A 17,142-nucleotide genomic window follows, 5' to 3' on the forward strand; every position below is an offset into this window, starting at 1 on the left:
GGTGTTCAGCTGTGGCAGGGGACTTGCTTTGTCTAACATTCATGTCTTAACGTCTTTAACCAGGATAGGACTTGTAACTTGCCAACGAGGATGCCAGTTGCCCACATACATGTCTCATTCTGCCAAGTGGAATGTCAGTTTTCAGGGAGGTCTTGGGAATTTAAACTTTACTAGACCATACTCCAAATAGTTTCCTATATTGATGCAGGTGTCTCTTATGTTGGGGTCCATCCAGGGTCAGCTTATAAAGGCAAAAGCCATCAAAGCTCATACACAGGTGTAGGAAGTGCTGCTGGGTGGTTGGTTCAGGTCCAAGCTTATTGTGGGTAACTATACAAGGCAGTTCTACCGACTTCTATCCTGATTGGTTTCCAGGGGCACAGAACATGGCAGGATATGTAATCAACTTGGCATTAGAAAGTTTCCTAGTAACAGGAGAAGCAGCAGTACAAAGTGGCAAGCTTAGATGGGTAACAGTTACCTAGGCACCAACAATACACATACAGGCAAAATACTCATGTACATAAAATACAATAAATCTAAAAGAGAAAGAAAGAACAGAGGAGTCTAGGGCAGACCAGGGAGGCATCACCATCTTAGACCAGAGATAAGACTATCTTCCTAGACCAGAAGCTACAAGTAAGTGAATGAATAGGAACCTGCATCTGTGACATCAGCTTGAGTTGTTCAGGGAAGTCTCCATAGGAGCTGGGATGGTCTATTGAAACATCTTAATGTGTCTGCCTAGGACATTGGTCAGTTCTGGGCTACTGGGGTAGGGGGTGGGGGTGGGGGTTAAAAAGATAGCAAATGACTTGTGTCGAGCTAAGTGGAGAAATAGAGCTAGCTCTGCATCTGTATTGGGAAAAAATGTGTTAAGAGTCCACGACAAGTTCACAGAAAGGAATGGCCAGAGAGTGAAGACACTTGGTGACCAAAATCATCATATTAAGAATTAGAAGAGGCACTGGGACTATAAAAAGTCAGCTTTTCTGTTTCTATGTCCCTTCCCATAATGCATCTGATTTTTTGTCATATGTACTCCCTATTGTGCCTAGGCATAAGATGGTAAATATCGGAGTGGAGTGTCTGTAAAAGGTTACTAAGGACATTGGCATGTACCCCAAACCAATTCAAGCTGGGTCAACTCTCCTGCTCTTCATAGCCAGACACACTGAAAATACACACGAATATTAGAAACTATTTAAAATTGATTGTTGCCAGGGCTAGGGAGACACGTTATTATTCATAGACTGAGTATGTAGAGCCCAGTGTGGGTTGGGGGTGGGAGAGTTCTGAGGTTACTCCGAGTGTTGTTTGGAGATGGGTAAGTGTGCCAGAGTACTAACATGTAAGAACCGAACCGTCTAGTGCATTATAGCAAGAGTGTGTGCATACACAACCCAAGACCAAGTTGGGGTCCCAGGTGTTAGCATTTTGTCTAGGCTCCGCCCCACAGTTACCTGGCAACAGCCCAGGTATGCCTGACTCACTATAAAAGAGGCTGCTAGACCCCCTCCGGTCTCTCTTGCCTTCTTGCTTTTCCTCTATCCTCTCGTCCCGCTCCCCCTTTCTCTCCATTCCCCTCCCCCATCTCTCTTCACGTGCTCAGGGCCGGCCTCTACTTCTCTGCTATCTCCTTCTCTCTGCCTTTCTCTGCCTCTACTACCCTCTCAACTTCCCTCCCTACGCCCTGAATAAACTCTATTCTATACTATACCTTCGTGTGGCTGGTCCCTCAAGGGGAAGGGATGCCTCGGCATGGGCCCGCGGAGGCACCCCCTTCCCCCACACCTGACTGCACCTCCGCCGAACGTATTCCTTCCCTCCTTGTCTGTTTATAAAACACAACACCAGGGTAGTAAAATGTCTTCTGTGATTGTCTTTCTCACCTACAATGTGCCAGTAGGTGCTGAGAAAGTCACGTGAACAACTCCGTCGCATCCCAAGTTGTTCTCATCCTTTCGTTCTCGTGAGCAAAACAGGCAGGTAGCGGAGGCTGGAGAAAGCCAGCAGAGGAGGTTCATTTGGGGAGAGGGCGTGAAAGCGGGAGTTTACCAGGCAAAAGGAGAAAGGAGCTGCGAGTCCAGGACAAAGATTCAAAAGACAAACCGTGAGTTTAGGAGGTGCCGTTCAACCTATTGGGTCTAAAAGGGCCAGTGAGGGAGAAGGGACCGTTTCGGGGCCACTTACAAAAAGACATTGCTGTCCAAGCTAAAGAGACGGCATCAGATAGCACCAGGTATTGAAGGAGTAGACGCTGATCAGGTTCGGAGTTTACGGATGGACTCTGGGGCAGCTTCTGGAGCAGAGAATTAAAGACCTGAGAAAGGGAACCTCTTCTGGTACCAGTAGGTGATGATGAGATTAAGAAGAAAGTAAGGTGCGGCAAGTGGAGGCACCTGGTCCAATATGGACGCTCCAAGAATCGGCAGTCAGGGCGAGATTCAGGAGTCCTGAAATAAGAAGGAAAGCCAGGCAAAGGTGACTGGAGACAAAGAAAAGTAGTTATCTTCGGATCAGTATCGCTGAACGTCCAAACTCCTATGGAGTATCAGCTTTCTATGTCGTTTCAGCAGTAAACGTGCTGTAATCACGAAAGTAGGTTGGCTTCAAGTGACTGCTAGCAAAACGCTTAGGCAGAACACAACATTAGGAATGCCACTGGGCTCCTGGCGGACAGCGAAGGGGAGATAGCTTGAATTCCTTGAACAAACTTCAGGAATGCGAGGTACAAAATATTCCCACCGTCCCTGGGTGGGCTCGAACCACCAACCTTTCGGTTAACAGCCGAACGCGCTAACCGATTGCGCCACAGAGACCGGTGATGCTTAAGAGTGCTGTCAAGTCACCTACTAAAGAATATGTTGGTCGCCTATCTGCCAAGAATTACGATTGGAATTGACAAAGAAATTAACCTAACCGCAAATACAGCAAAAAAAAAAAAAAAAAAAAAAAAAAAAAGGGCACCATCTCCTACATTGATAAGGAACAAGTCCCGGTTCTACCCGCTTAATCTGAGACAAGAGGATGAACGAACCAATAGTCTTTGGGAAATACAAAACTAATGCTTTCTGAGAGTTTGGGAATTAAGTTGGATTTGTTTAGAAACGTTGCAGGCAGGCCTAGTTAATTTACGTAGGCAAATGTGCGTGCGTAAGTACTGAGCCATGAGCTCATTATTTTTAACGTAACAACCACGTTTCCAGGTGTGTCTGGCAAAAGTACTAAGGGTTCTTACAACAAAACTAGTCATACCAGCTGTCTTGAAGTCTACTGGGCCATGAGTCACCCAGGCAAAACAGGGGATTTAAAAATTCTTGTAACTTAACGATGACACATCTGCAAACAAATAGCAAAAGGCACATTTCCCCTTAGTCTACTGCCTTCTGTTTAAGGGTCCTCATCAGGACTTCAGTCTAATGAGCCATTTTCTGTATTGCCCAGGTCTTGGGAGCTTTCGGGAGCCTCCACACACTAGTACCTCCTTGTGTCTGTTTCTGCCGCCTCTTCCAAGAGCACAGATTAAGTTTAAGCACAGGTCAACATTTTCAAAGGTTTCATACAAACAAAGATACTTACATGCAGAAATTATATATGCACATATTTTGTATTTTTGCATTATATACTTGTTATATAACACACACATAATGTACTACATGACCTTTTCTTTTTCTTTTTCTTTTTCCTTTCCTTTTTTCTTTTTCTTTTTCTTTTTCTTTTTGGATTTTGTGGTGGTTTGAATGAGAATGGCCCCATAGGCTCATTGTGGTGGAACTGTTTGGGGAAGATTAGAAGATGTAGCCTTGTTGAGGGAGGAGTGTCATTTGCAGGTCGTTTCAAAAGGCCATTCCCAGTTAGCTCTCTTCTGGTTATGTCTGTGAATCTGGATCTAAGCTCTCAGCTATTGCTCCAATGCCACACCTGCCTGCCCACTGCCAGGCTGCATGTGACAGCCATCAAAGAGAAGGAGGAGGGAGAAGAAGGGAAAAGAAAAGAAGCACTTAAAAAGAACAAAAACAACAAAGAAAGAAACTGACAAAGAAAGCCAACATAGCAGGAATCCCAGCATACACCAGGACTTAACTACCACCTAATTAATTTGGGGTCTTTCTAAATGGTTTTTATATAGTAGAGCAAATACAGATACTAAGTCTTCATACAATATTCTAAAGGCTGAAAGTTGAAGGAGTAAATCCCAGAAAGGAGAGTCATATGAGGGAAAGTCAACTCTGAGAGAGAGAGAGAGAGAGAGAGAGAGAGAGAGAGAGAGAGAGAGAGAGAGAGAATGAATCTGAATTGGGCAAGTGCTAAGAAGGATTCTAGGACAGCCAGAGAACGTTATCCAGGAAAGACTAAGCAATGAGCAGAGATTAACAAGTGTTCTCACCAGAGAGGACAGAAAAACACTGGGAACAACGTAAATGTTCAAAACTGAGAGACTTAATCAAAAAACTATAATGTGGCCATATAATGAAATAAATGATTGAAAGAATGTTTTAAGCTAACATTCAATAACTGTGGAAATAGAACAATTCTAAGTAAAAAAGCATGTAGGTGTTTTTGTTTGTTTTCGTTTTCTGTTTGTTTGGTTTGGTTTTAACATCGGAACTTGTGAAATGTACAACACCGAGCGAGCAGTTCTGTGGGTGCTTATGCTGTCAGTATAGTTCACCGCTGTAACAAATACAGCAGTCAGGTGCCAGGTGTTTCTAGTGGGGGAGGCCAAGTGTGCGCGAGCAGAGGAAGGAAGCCAGAGTGTCTGTAATCTCTCAACTTCACTATGAAGCAGAGGCAGCTCTAAGACGCAGCCTTATCAACAGCAAGCAACATGCACAGTTTTATCCCAACTTTATATTCAAAATGTGCCCCACTCATCCTCCCCTACAGCAAAAACAAAAACAAAACCACCCTAGTGAACTGGAGATGTAGCTCAAAACAGAGCATTCACCTAGCATGCAAGAGACCCTGGACTGGAAGAATAAATGCCAGAGAAATATTGAGCAAAACGAGAGCAGGTGTTTCCTTCATGATGAGGGTGGGGTGTCTTTGCTTTATTTATTCATTCTCTATTTTTTTTCTGCAAGGAATACATAGTATAGGAAAACAAATATCTTTTTTTTTCCCTCCAAAATGAATATATACTATGGTGGGGTTCTTTTACACATATAGTCATTTACACTCAAAAGGACCATTCAAAAATAATGTTTCAACACAGGGGCGGGGACCAGATAGAGAGAGCTGTACCACAGAAAACAGGGAAAATCCACTGGAAATAAATAAATGATCAGAATAAATTTGTTAAGATAATTATGGTGTAGTAATATACGTTAACCCAATGAAGTGATTAAAACAAATGCTGGAATTGGAGCTTTAAAAGATTGAACAATTTGAGGTCAAAGGGTTGAGATTCAAATTCTTTGAGTATATAGTGCACATTTTTCCTCATGCAGAACTGGCTTCTCGGGACTTTAGTACTGCAAAGGGTCTGTCCTGATCTTCAGACCAGTGCTCTTTCCATGCTAGGTTCAGATAGGACATTTTTGTTATTCTCTGTCATCGCCAGCTGGGATGGCTGTTTCCCAAATCTACACAATTGCAGTGTGGCAGTGGAAAAGAATTCAGACTTGAAAACTTGGTCCAGCCACTTTCCTATGGTGCGGCAAAGATGGGAATCGTCGTGATGACCAGTGTTTTAAGAAGCGTGAGAGTGCCATAGCCTCGATACAGGTAGGGTTAAGAACCTGCGCATACTGAAAAGCTGCTGCACCTTTTTCACTAATTTGGTTAGAGAGAGGTTCTTGGAAATATAAACTCGGAGTTTTATTTTTAAAAGTGATTATCCTTCTATTGGAAGATCAATCAAAGATATAAATATAGAAAATAAAGAATGGATTAAAAGATTCATGAGTCTCCCCGTCGGGGAATCGAACCCCGGTCTCCCGCGTGACAGGCGGGGATACTCACCACTATACTAACGAGGACAACCATGACAGACTGCTTAAAGTAGCTGCTCAAGAAAGATATTTGTAAACTATTGACGGTCCTTGGACGTTGTCAAAATTTTGCTTTCATGAAAAAAAATATATCTATCTACGAATTTCCAATAGCCAGTTTAAACAGCAGAAAGGAATAGGTTGCCGGTTAAAATCCGCGGGTCACAAAGCAAACCAAGAAAACACGAAAGTGGAAAAGAGATTGGAAGGAGGAATCACAGGAGTGGGAAGGAAATGCAAGAGGGCTTGAGGTGAACGTAAACAAGTCCTTTATATACACGTGAGAAATTATCGAAGGACAAATTTAGTCAATAACAAAGAGAGACGTGATAAGTTTAATAACTCCTATTTAATTTAATACATCCAAAATATTATTTCAACATGCAATTAATGTAAAAAATTATTAACTAGATTATTTTTCTTGGTCTTCAAAGTCGATAATGTATTTTACACTCAAATTTTAATAGGAAGAACAAGTAGTATCTATATAGAGTTCATAAAAAATATATAAATCAAAAATACACATATGACTGTTTCCTACTTTAAGTTCTTCAGTAGCTGAACTGGGTAGCCATTTACATTTTTATTTAATTTTTTTCATTAATGGCTCCATTAATTATTTATTTTTAATTAATTCAATTAAAATAAAATTTTAAAAGGCGATTTTTACACTTACTGGTCAGTTTCAAACGTTTAGTAACTGACGGCTACAATTTGAGTGTCTCAGATACGGAGCCTTGTTTGTGCAAGGCTGAGATTCTGACAGAACATCCCGGACTACAGAAGAGCCCAAAACAGAAGAGATGAAATGAAAATACCTTTAGAACCTAATGCGGGAAAACTTAGGGTTGATTTCATCAGAAAGTATAAAAATACCCCTAGCTCTGCGTTGGCCGGGAATCGAACCCGGGTCAACTGCTTGGAAGGCAGCTATGCTCACCACTATACCACCAACGCAGCACGGTACCTGGTTTCGTTTTGTCTCTTTAATAGAAGGAAGAAATTTACTGAGCATGTTTGTGTATCTGTTTTCCGCAAATTTAAAAATGAATTCCGTGAGAAAATTCGGCATCAACCCAGAAGGAAATATTTCCTCCGCTTCTCGCCCTGTTCACCGCCTGACGTTCTCGGTTCCAGGCTCCGCAAACGCTCAGCACCTCCAGGCAGCTCCCAAAGTCCACCCGGCACCGGTTCCATAAACTACTTAGAACGACGGGTGGGGAGGAGAACTGGTCGCTAAGAGATCATCTGCGGCCTGACTCGGCCCCTCTGATAAAAAGAAAACCGAAAGGTCCCAGAAGAGATGGATGATGGAAGGTTTAAAGAGATGCGGAAGTAAGAGATAGGAAAGATCTGTTCGCTACTTTCACTTGTTTTGCTTTGCAAAAGCGTTCCCGGAGAGTTTGGGTTTCTTTTTATCTGGAGAAATCACAGATGGCGACGTCATCGACATTTAAGGGTATTAAAGCCCTTTTAAAAACGTATGAAAAGTCTGTTGCCATGTGTCAGGATGGCCGAGCGGTCTAAGGCGCTGCGTTCAGGTCGCAGTCTCCCCTGGAGGCGTGGGTTCGAATCCCACTTCTGACAATATACTTTTTCCTAGTTTTCCCATCATAATTGAACATTCGTATTTATGGTATCTTTTGGTAAAAAAGAAAATTAAAAAAATAAATAAAATAATTCCCAACCTAGGATCCCTTAATTTTACTACAATTATCTCAACTCTTTCAATGCTGAACCAATGCTAGCAAACATTTGTAAGCATGAGGTTCTCTATCGCCTTGCCTAACCCCACGACCAATTCTAATTAAGTAATTTGCTATTTATGGGAATGTGCTATTTCATATAGCCGAACCAAAAAAAAAAAAAAAAAAAAAAAAACCCTAAACTCTTCATGAGACCCTTTTTCTAGATGATCATAAAGGAAACACTTTCTAGTTTAAGAGAAGCTTGGTGGAGGGGGAAATTGTCTTTTTGACAAGAGGGAAAGCTGTTAAGTTGACCATAACTGTGAGGCTGGGAAGCTTTAGGTCGGTTAATTAAAGTTTGTCAGACACAGCTCTGTTCCCCGTCGCTGACCAACTAGACTCTGACTCTTGAAAAAGCACTTGCTCTTTCTGAGTCCTAATTGTCTTCCTAGTAAAATGGGTATAAGAAGTAACGGAGTGAGACAGCCTACTCATTAGAAGTTCAGAATTCGAGTTGTGTCTCCCGCCTGCTGACGAGCCTCTTACAGGATTCCCAGGTAAGTCGAATGTGCATTAAATGGCTAGCCTATCCTCTTCACAGGATGATGCTGATGTAGAAGTGCTCTTTCTTTGGCTTTTCAAGAGGCCAGCGTTCACTCTGTGTCATCTAAGCATTTAAAATATGTCAGGCACCATAACTTAAGAAAAAGAATACAAAGTTACCGCATCCAAACTAAAGAAATACAGGGTGCATTCTTAGGAGAGACATGTAAGGAAAAAGATGCTAGACTGTCAGAAAATTCTTAAAAGGAATGTGAGGCGAGCATTAAAAAGTAGCATCACCCCTGATAGATGCGCCCAGTTCTATAATGCGACGGTTTGAGAAGACATGTGTTATTAAATGGAAGCCTCAGTGTCAGGGTTGACTCTCTCTGTATGAGTTATTAGTCAGAGAGGCCCCAGAAGCTATTGCCACCCCTCTTGGTTGCCCACCATGCTATATGGTAAGACTCCATTGCTGAAGACACGATATGCTATAGCTTCGGGAAATTAAAAAAAAAAAATCAATTTTGAAGTGACCAGAAATTTCCTCCTTGCTGCCAAGCTTTCATATTGCTAAGAGGTGTTATTAAGACCACAGGGACACACAGATGCATATGCATATACACTTAAAATAGGGTTTGTTTCAAAAAAAGGAAAGCGGGGGTGTGCACTGTACAGTCACAACGGCATGACCGAAAGTGTGGGTGACCAGCCTCTTTTACATTAGTTATGAGATGTGCTCTACAGGAAATTCATTATTGGTAAAACTGGTTAAAGCCCGTGGATGTAGGGGAGACAGGCCTTAGGAGGGGCTGCTACTGTTGTTGACTAAGTGGATGTATCAAACTGCCTTCTAAATATTTGTGTTTACAGATAAGAGCTATCGGCTTTGGCCAGAGATAGCTCTCATCTGTAAATGGCAACAAGAGTTAGTGCAGAAACTCCAAAAATGATCAAAATGCTGAAAATATGTGACTGTTGAATGTCCAGCCCTAAACAGAACATCTTTGTCAGCCTCCCAGGATTCAGGGAACACTGAGGAAGAGGGAGAGGACAGAATGTAAGGGCTGGAGAATAGGGAACAGAATAGGAAGGAAGAGTGCTGCAAAACTCTGTCTTCTGAACATGACGTTGGACATGACCTCAAAAGGTTGCCTGAGCAAGATCAGTCCAGCAACATTCCAGCAGACTGTACTCACTGGACTCAGGGAGAAGGAAAAAAAGAGAGCATGAAGATTGGAGGAGGATGTGTGTCGGGGGCTGTTAAAGGTAGCAGGAGGGGGGGTCTTTGGAAGGAATAGAATAAGGTACAGGCTGTGCATGTATAAAATTCTCAGAAGATAAATAAAAGATGTCTTAAAAAAATAAGAGATGGTGTGGGAGGCAATAATCAAAATACATTCTGTATGTATGTGAAATTGTCCAAGAATTCATTCATTTATCTATTTATTTATTTTAAAAAAGAATCTCAATGCTGGGCGTGGTGGCACACACCTTTAATCCCAGTACGTGGGAGGCAGAGGCAGGCGAATTTCTGAGTTCGAGGCCAGCCTGGTCTACAGAGTGAGTTCCAGGACAGCCAGGGCTACACAGAGAAACCCTGTCTCGAAAAACCAAAATAATAATAATAATAATCAGAGTAAGAGTGTGGGAGGCGTGGAGGAAGCCATGAAGGAATGTGAGCTGTTGACATGGACACAGCCATGTCAGAGGCCATGGAAGAGTAGAGCTCAGAGGGATGGAAAAGCCTTCTTCAGGTCTGAGTGTGGATGGTGATACTGTGTGCAGAGAATGGACACCACAGCTCTCTCTGCCTGCATGCTTATGGCCTGAAGACTGTCCCCTACAGAGACTGCTCCTACCGAGATTCTCTAAACCTGCCTTCTTGTTCAGCTGTATGCAATAACCCTGCTCACACTGTTCAGGTGTATATTAATAAACACACTGAACTGCCTGGTGGTGTGGTTTCTCCATCAAAGAGTTTAGTTCACCTGACAACAGCCTTTCTGGGTGTCCATGTGCCTGTGTGTATTTGTCTTTTCTTCATTTCCTTGTTGCCTCCTGTCAGGTCAGTTCCTAAAGCCATGCAAAGATTCAGGAGACAAAGACAGGAGGATCTATGAAGACCAGCCTGGTCTACATCATGAGTTCTAGACCAGCCAGGGCAGCATAGTAAGACAACACCCCCCCCCAATCTCAAAACCGTCAAAACAAACAAGCAAACAAGGCAATAATATAAAGTACTTATTAGAGCAATCAATGCCAACAAGCCAGACTTCCAATATATATTTTTAACCATAGGATCACCTATGAGAACCATACCCCGTTTCTAGTACAATCCGCATGGCACTGTACTCTCTCAATGTGCCTGCCTCAAATTCTTCCACTTATGAGAAGAAAAAGAACCAGCTGGAGGGGAGAGAGGGGCAGAGGAAAGATAGTTAGGAAGCCATGAACGAGAAGACAGTAGAGTGGTACTCATGTATGGAGATTCTATAATGCATATGAGTTGTTTTGCCTTCATGTAGGTATGTGGCCTACATGTGTGTGTGGTGCCTGTTGAGGCCAGAAAAAGACCCCAGATCTGCTCTTGGAATGAGAGACAGGGTGTAAGTTGGAGTGTAAGTTGTCATGTGGGTGCTGAGATCTGAACCTGGGTCCTCTGCATGAGCAGCAAGTGTTCTTAACCACTGATCCATCTCCCCAGCCCATTACTTTTATATTTAAAAAAAAAAAAATCTTTAAAAAAAAAATTACTTTAGGAGTTCGAGGCCAACCTGGTCTACAGAGTGAGTTCCAGGACAGCCAGGGCTACACAGAGAAACCCTGTCTCAAAAAAAACCAAAAAAGAAAAAAAAAGGGGTGGGGTGGGGGAGATTACTTTAGGGGCTGGAGAGATGGTGCAGTTAAGGATGAATTCTGCTGTTGCAGAGGACCTGAGTTTGGGTCTCAGCACCCACATCAGGTGACTCACAATCACAGGAGCCTGTTACTCCACCTCTGGGGGATGCCATACCTCTGGTCTCCAAAGGCACCGGCACTCATATGCACACACCCGTCTCCTCCACACACAATTTAAAATAATAAAAGTGAATCTTTTAAAAGTAAAAATTAGGGGCTCAGTGGTTGAGAGAAGGGCTGTTCTTCCCAAGAACCCAGGTTTAATTCCTAGCACACATGGCAGCTCACAATTGTCTGTAACTCCAATACCTGGCACGTTCACACAGACATGTTTGCAGATAAAACACTAGTGCGTGTAAAGTAAGTAATTAAGGAAACAAATTGATTTTAAAGAAAGCATTGTTGTATATAGACTTGTTGGAGTAAAAACAAGATGGGGATTTTTTAAAGTTTACCTAGATCTACAATTGTATTGCATGTAACAAAACAACCATAAAACACATGAACTACAGATGAAGGCAGTGGCAACGTGCAGTGCGAATGCTCAGGACAAATAGCTTTTGCTTTTGTGGATTTTGTTTTGGTTTTTTGTTTGTTTTTAAATTTATTTATTATGTATACAGCCTTCTGGCTGTATGTATGCCTACAGGCCAGAAGAGGGCACCAGATCTCATTATAGGTGGTTATGTGCCACCATATGGATGCTGGAAATTGAACTCAGGACCTCTGAAAGAAAACCCAGCGCTCTTAATCTCTGAGCCACCACTCCAGCCTCTAGTTTTTAACTTTTAAAAATGGGAGACGTGGATCTGTGTGTTTGCTTGCTTGTTTGCCTGTTTTGCTCATTTGTTTGTCGAGACAGGGGCCCTCAACATAGTCTTGGCTGTCCTGGAACTTGCTATGTAAACCAGGCTGCCCTCAAACTCAGAGATCCTCCTGCCTTAGCCTCCTGAAGGCAGGAATTAAAGGCACTCACCATCAGCAAGAAGTGGACTTTAAAAAAAAAAAAAATCAAATAACACAGACCTCAGTTACAAAACATAATGACAAAAAATATCCCAGTTTCCAGGGCAAGATATCCGCTCTCACCTCTGAAGTTATAAGGTGGGATTATAAAAATGCCTAGGAGGCCCATCAGTCCAGACCTTGTGGCGTCAAGGACTCATCATGATGGACCATTCGATTTTCTCATTGATAGGGCCAGTATCAGGCCTCTCCTGACGTGGCTTCTCGCTCTCACATCAGAAGGGCATTCAAATGCTCGAGGTGGCGGGAGCTGGAGCTGCTCAACGCTGCAGTCCTGATTCAGGGCCATGGGGTTTTTATTCGGTTGTGGGAGTCCCGCCTCCTCCTGCCCTCGCCCAGGAGACCATTCCGAGTCTTCCTCGCCCACCCGAGCCCTCTGACATCTTGGTCGCCCACCCGAGCCCTCTCACTCAGCCTGGGCCGGCCGCGCTGACTCTGGCAGATTAGGACCCAGCAACCCAGAGAGGCGAAGTTGCAGAGTGGCTGCACCCATGCCCCACGTAAACTAAGAGCTGCTGCAAAGAACCACACGGAAGGGAAGGTTGTATGATTCTGTAGGTGCAGAGTGGTGACAGCCTCAAGTTAAGGGAGCAACACTGGGGACAAGTTCTTCCCTTTAGTGTTTGGAGGGCAGTCCTGCGCACGCGCAACCCGAGGCCAGGCCCAGCTGCAATGGGAAGGCCGGCGCGTTCTGTCATGCAAACAGAAGCAGTTTCTAAGCTAGAAATGAAAATAGTTGGGGGGTGGGGGTGGAGGCCTGTTTTGAAAGAATGAATTCTTGAAACACTAGGGCAGGCTTTTCGAGACTGACGCAAAGAGATTGGTAACACATGAATTAGTAATAGGGATCAACTGAAATAAGAGTCCTTCAAGCACAAAGTCTGTCTAGCATTGGTGGTTCAGTGGTAGAATTCTCGCCTGCCACGCGGGAGGCCCGGGTTCGATTCCCGGCCAATGCACGTTGTATTTTTACGAATTGTGTGTTTTCTATGTGTTTGTTTCTAATTTTCCTTTTCAGAGGCTTGACCCCGGTACTTTCTCCAGCCTTCCCCCGAAACTCAGGGTTCTTTCGATTTTATTCTTATTCTTTTACCGGTTTACCTCTAAGAAAGTCAAACAACACTGTGGCCGTAGAATTCGGGAACAATGCTGAAGAACACTGCTGATGAGAGAGCCCACATTTCACTCCTGATTTTGAGACTAATCCTATAAATGTCCCTTTCCCAAAGAAGCATCGTCCCCAGAACGTTTTGGAAAGACTTTGCGGCTTTTTTTTTCTCTGTGACCCTGTTTTTTTCTCGGGTGCAAATGACCCCATGATTCAGATATAGAATACATTAGTGTAGCATCAGTTGATTTTACGTCCCCAGAGCAGTGGTTCTCAACCTTCCAATGCCGCGACCCTTTAATACAGTTCCTCAGGTCCTAGTTATCCCCAACCAGAAAATTGTTTTCTTTGCTACTTCATAACTGTAAATTTGTTACTGTTTATGAATCATAATTTAAATATCTGATATTCAGGATATTTGATAAGTGACCCCTGTGAAAGGGTTCTTTGACCCCCACAGAGAGGTCGCGACCGCTGTCTTTAAGGCTGAGGTGGGTTCATAAACCAGTGAGACTGTGTTACTTCCCTCTGTCTGAGGTTTAAAAAAAAAAAGAGTCTTTTTATCATGCCCCATTTTCTTTAATTCAGTACATTCCATTTTGACTTCCTGATGTTGAACTTATATTAAAATCCAAAAGATTTTTTAAAACCCCCTTGGGGAAAAGGCAGGCACTGGCTCACTCCCCCCCCCCCCTCCCCACACCCCTTCACCCCAGGGAATACAAATTTAGGTGTCCCAAATTAAAACAGTCTAGGGGCCTTGATCGAGTTCATTTTCTCTGACAGTTAAAGAATTAAAAGGAGGCCGAGAGTGGGGCGCACGCCTTTAATCCCAGCACTTGGGAGGCAGAGGCAGGAAGAGCTCTGTGAGTTCAAGGACAGCCTGGTCTACAGAGCTAGTTCCAGGATAGTCAGAGCTACACAGAGAAACTCAAAAAAAAAAAAAAAGAAAGAAAGAAAGAAAAGAAGAGAAGAGAAGAGAAGAGAAGAGAAGAGAAGAGAAGAGAAGAGAAGAGAAGAGAAGTTGAGGATGGTTGTGAAGGAAAATGAGATTTTGTAACTTGTGATTCATGTAAAAAAAAAAAAAGCAGAACAGACAGGGCTGTTGTGAAGACATTCCTAAGAACAGCTTGACTGTAAAAATAAAAAAAAAAAAAGCAAGGACAAGCAGGGCTATCTTGTCTGGGTTAACACCACCTGGCCGGAACCTCCCCTCTGTCTACTGCCCCTTGACTCCGGTAAAGTCATACATCAACTGGTTGCTATGTGAACAAAGATAAGCCCCCAGCCCACAGGAACAAAGTCCTGATGCTCTTTTGCTGACATGTAATCTTTCTGTTAATGTTTGAATAAGCCAATAGTGTGTCACTATGCTGAATTCCACACCCCAAGCCCCTTACCCCATAAAAACCCCTAGCTTTCGAGCCTCGTGGCCGACATTCGTTATCTCCTGTGTGGGATGCATGTTGGTCCGGAGCTCCGTAATTAAACGTCCTCATGTAATTACATCAAGAGATGGTCCTTCGTGATTTTTTGGGTGCACGCTGAATGGGGAATTGGGTGGGGGTTTCCCCACTAGGTTCTAACAGTTGATCGATCCAGAACTGTTCTGTGACTCATCCTGAGCAGGCCTTGGACTTGATGGGCAAGTCCATCAGCAGCGGGCTGCTGGGCGAAACAAAGTCCTACAAAGCCATTGTTTTAAGCTGCCAGGCTTTTGTCTCAAGACTGAGGGGGTGAGGCAGAAGCAGGCCATCTTTGAAATTCAAAATTCACCACCTTCATTCATTACCTAGCCTTTCTCACTGTCTGTCTGCCTACCAGGGAGTCTGACACCTGGTCTCTCAGCATATTACCAGGGAGTCAGAGTTCCCTTTTGTAAGTTCTCAGTCTCGTGGATAAAAGAACCTAAAGGCAAACTCATAAGGAGAGCCAAAGACCTTTTCATTAGAATTTGAGAGGAAACCAGAGTGGGCCCAGTGCAAATCCCAGAAGCTGCCAGGAGGGAAAAGAGAAAGACATCAAGGTCAGCAATGGAGGTCTGCAAACAGACGTGTGTGTGTGTGTGTGTGTGTGTGTGTGTGTGTGTGTGTGTGTGTAAGAAAAACAGTAAGAAACACAAGCATCAAGGGCAAGCACACTTGGGACTTTGGTCAGCATCTAAAGAGAAGACAGAAAGGGGGATGGGGCCTGGCATAGTGGTTCAGGTCTTTAATCCCAGCACTTGGGAGGCAGGGGCAGGTGGATCTATCTATGTGTGTAGGCCAGCCTGGTCTACATAGTGAGTTCTAGGACAGTCAAGGCTTTATAGAGAGAGACCCTGTCTCAAAACAGAACAAAGAAGGAAGAGGAAGAGAAATGCTTTTGAACTACAATTCATGGAAGAGAGCAGGGTTAGCAGTGAAGCTCTGTAAGCATCTGCCTCTGATTTTATTTTTTTGACCTGGAGGACATAACTTTCCTTTAATGGGCTTCACCCACGCCCTAATGCCTCCATCTCTACATCCAGTAAACGAGGGGTGAAGCCCAAAACTGATTACAAGAGGGGTCCACTCTCCATGTCCTCCAGCTCTGTTAACGCCGGCTAGCTGCCTAACACTGGCACTACAGGCCATGCCTCCGGCACCGGCTGAAACTTCTAAGTTGCAGAAACAGAAAACTCCTGCTTCGTAAATGGCCGTTTTCTTCCCAGAAAGATAATAACCCAGTGGGGTATCTTAAAGTACTCCACCACTGTGAACTGAAGGGACACCTATGATCCAACACTCAGTACAAAATAAAGCCAAGCTCTACAGTATGGTTTATAGCGTGACCCCAAACTATAAAAGTCTGTCACACCAACTAGCCATATGTTCTTGATCAAATGACTTCATCTAAGGCACATCTAATCTTAAAATAAGATTGGGTCACCTTCTTTTGTTTGTTTTTGTTGGAGGGGGGCTTTTTGTTTTGTTTTGGTTTTGCTTTTCTTTGTTTTTCAAGACAGGGTTTCTCTGTGCAGCCCAGATATCCACTATGTAAACCAGGCTGGCCTTGAACTTTCAGTGATTCACCTGCCTCTGCATTCCTGAGTGCTGAGATTAAAGGCTTGGCCATACCCACCCAACTGGACCTCCTTCTATAAAGACTTTGCAGCCTAATGATCTCTGATTTCAAACATTAAGGAATGCACTTAATCCACACATATTTATTGTTTTACCACATGCTGAATTAGGGTCTGACTATGTGGTGGCAAACAAAACAGTCACCCTTCTAGCTCATAAATTAATGGATGGGGGAGGGGAGTCACACACTAAACAAGCAAGCATACAGTACATTGATGATTAAAAAAAAGGAGAAAAATAGATCAGGAGAGGAGATAGTAAGCTATATTCTTCAAAACCTACTTCTTAATATGTTTTTTCTTTTTTAATCTTTCTCTGTGTGTGTGTTTTGAGACAGGGTTTCTCTGTGTAGCCCTGGCTGTCCTGGAACTCACTCTGTGGACCAGGGTGGCCTCGAACTCAGTAATCCACCTGCCTCTGCCTCCCAAGTGCTGGGATTAATGGCGTGCGCCACCACTGCCTGTCTTAATAAGGGTTCTGAAATGCTTCAACCTCCCTTCTAGCCCACCAACCAAAGGTCGGGGAGAAGGTTAACAGGAAGTAGGGGATGTGCACCTGTTTAGAAGTAGTTCTTTGGGGCAATTCCAAAAATGAATCAGTAGCGGCAGTATCAGTGTTGTGGATAGCCCTGGTGCTGTTTGTATTTTGATACTAATTCCACTTCCCCAGGAGAGGCTGTGAAGAAATATAGTTTTTAGCGTGGCTAATGTGCACCAACGCTGTTTGCAGACGCTTTTCCCTACCCCTGCTGCTTGAGGAATTTTCCCTTTCCCTGC

General features: G+C 43.6%; 5 non-coding genes across 5 annotated transcripts; 2 read left to right on the plus strand and 3 right to left on the minus strand.

Annotated features, from left to right (window-relative positions):
* Positions 1-2,748: 2,748 nt before the first annotated feature.
* On the minus strand, positions 2,749-2,822 carry Trnan-guu. Its single transcript has one exon. It is a non-coding gene; the product is annotated as a tRNA-Asn (tRNA).
* Positions 2,823-5,912: 3,090 nt separating this feature from the next.
* Positions 5,913-5,984, minus strand: Trnad-guc. Its single transcript has one exon. It is a non-coding gene; the product is annotated as a tRNA-Asp (tRNA).
* Positions 5,985-6,881: 897 nt separating this feature from the next.
* Trnag-ucc lies at positions 6,882-6,953 on the minus strand. Its single transcript has one exon. It is a non-coding gene; the product is annotated as a tRNA-Gly (tRNA).
* A 547-nt stretch (positions 6,954-7,500) lies between these two features.
* Trnal-cag lies at positions 7,501-7,583 on the plus strand. The gene has a single exon. It is a non-coding gene; the product is annotated as a tRNA-Leu (tRNA).
* A 5,459-nt stretch (positions 7,584-13,042) lies between these two features.
* Positions 13,043-13,113, plus strand: Trnag-gcc. The gene has a single exon. It is a non-coding gene; the product is annotated as a tRNA-Gly (tRNA).
* Positions 13,114-17,142: the final 4,029 nt, after the last annotated feature.

The sequence above is a fragment of the Mus caroli genome, chromosome 1 (assembly GCF_900094665.2).
Source record: "Mus caroli chromosome 1, CAROLI_EIJ_v1.1, whole genome shotgun sequence".
Classification (NCBI taxonomy): Eukaryota; Metazoa; Chordata; class Mammalia; order Rodentia; family Muridae; genus Mus; species Mus caroli.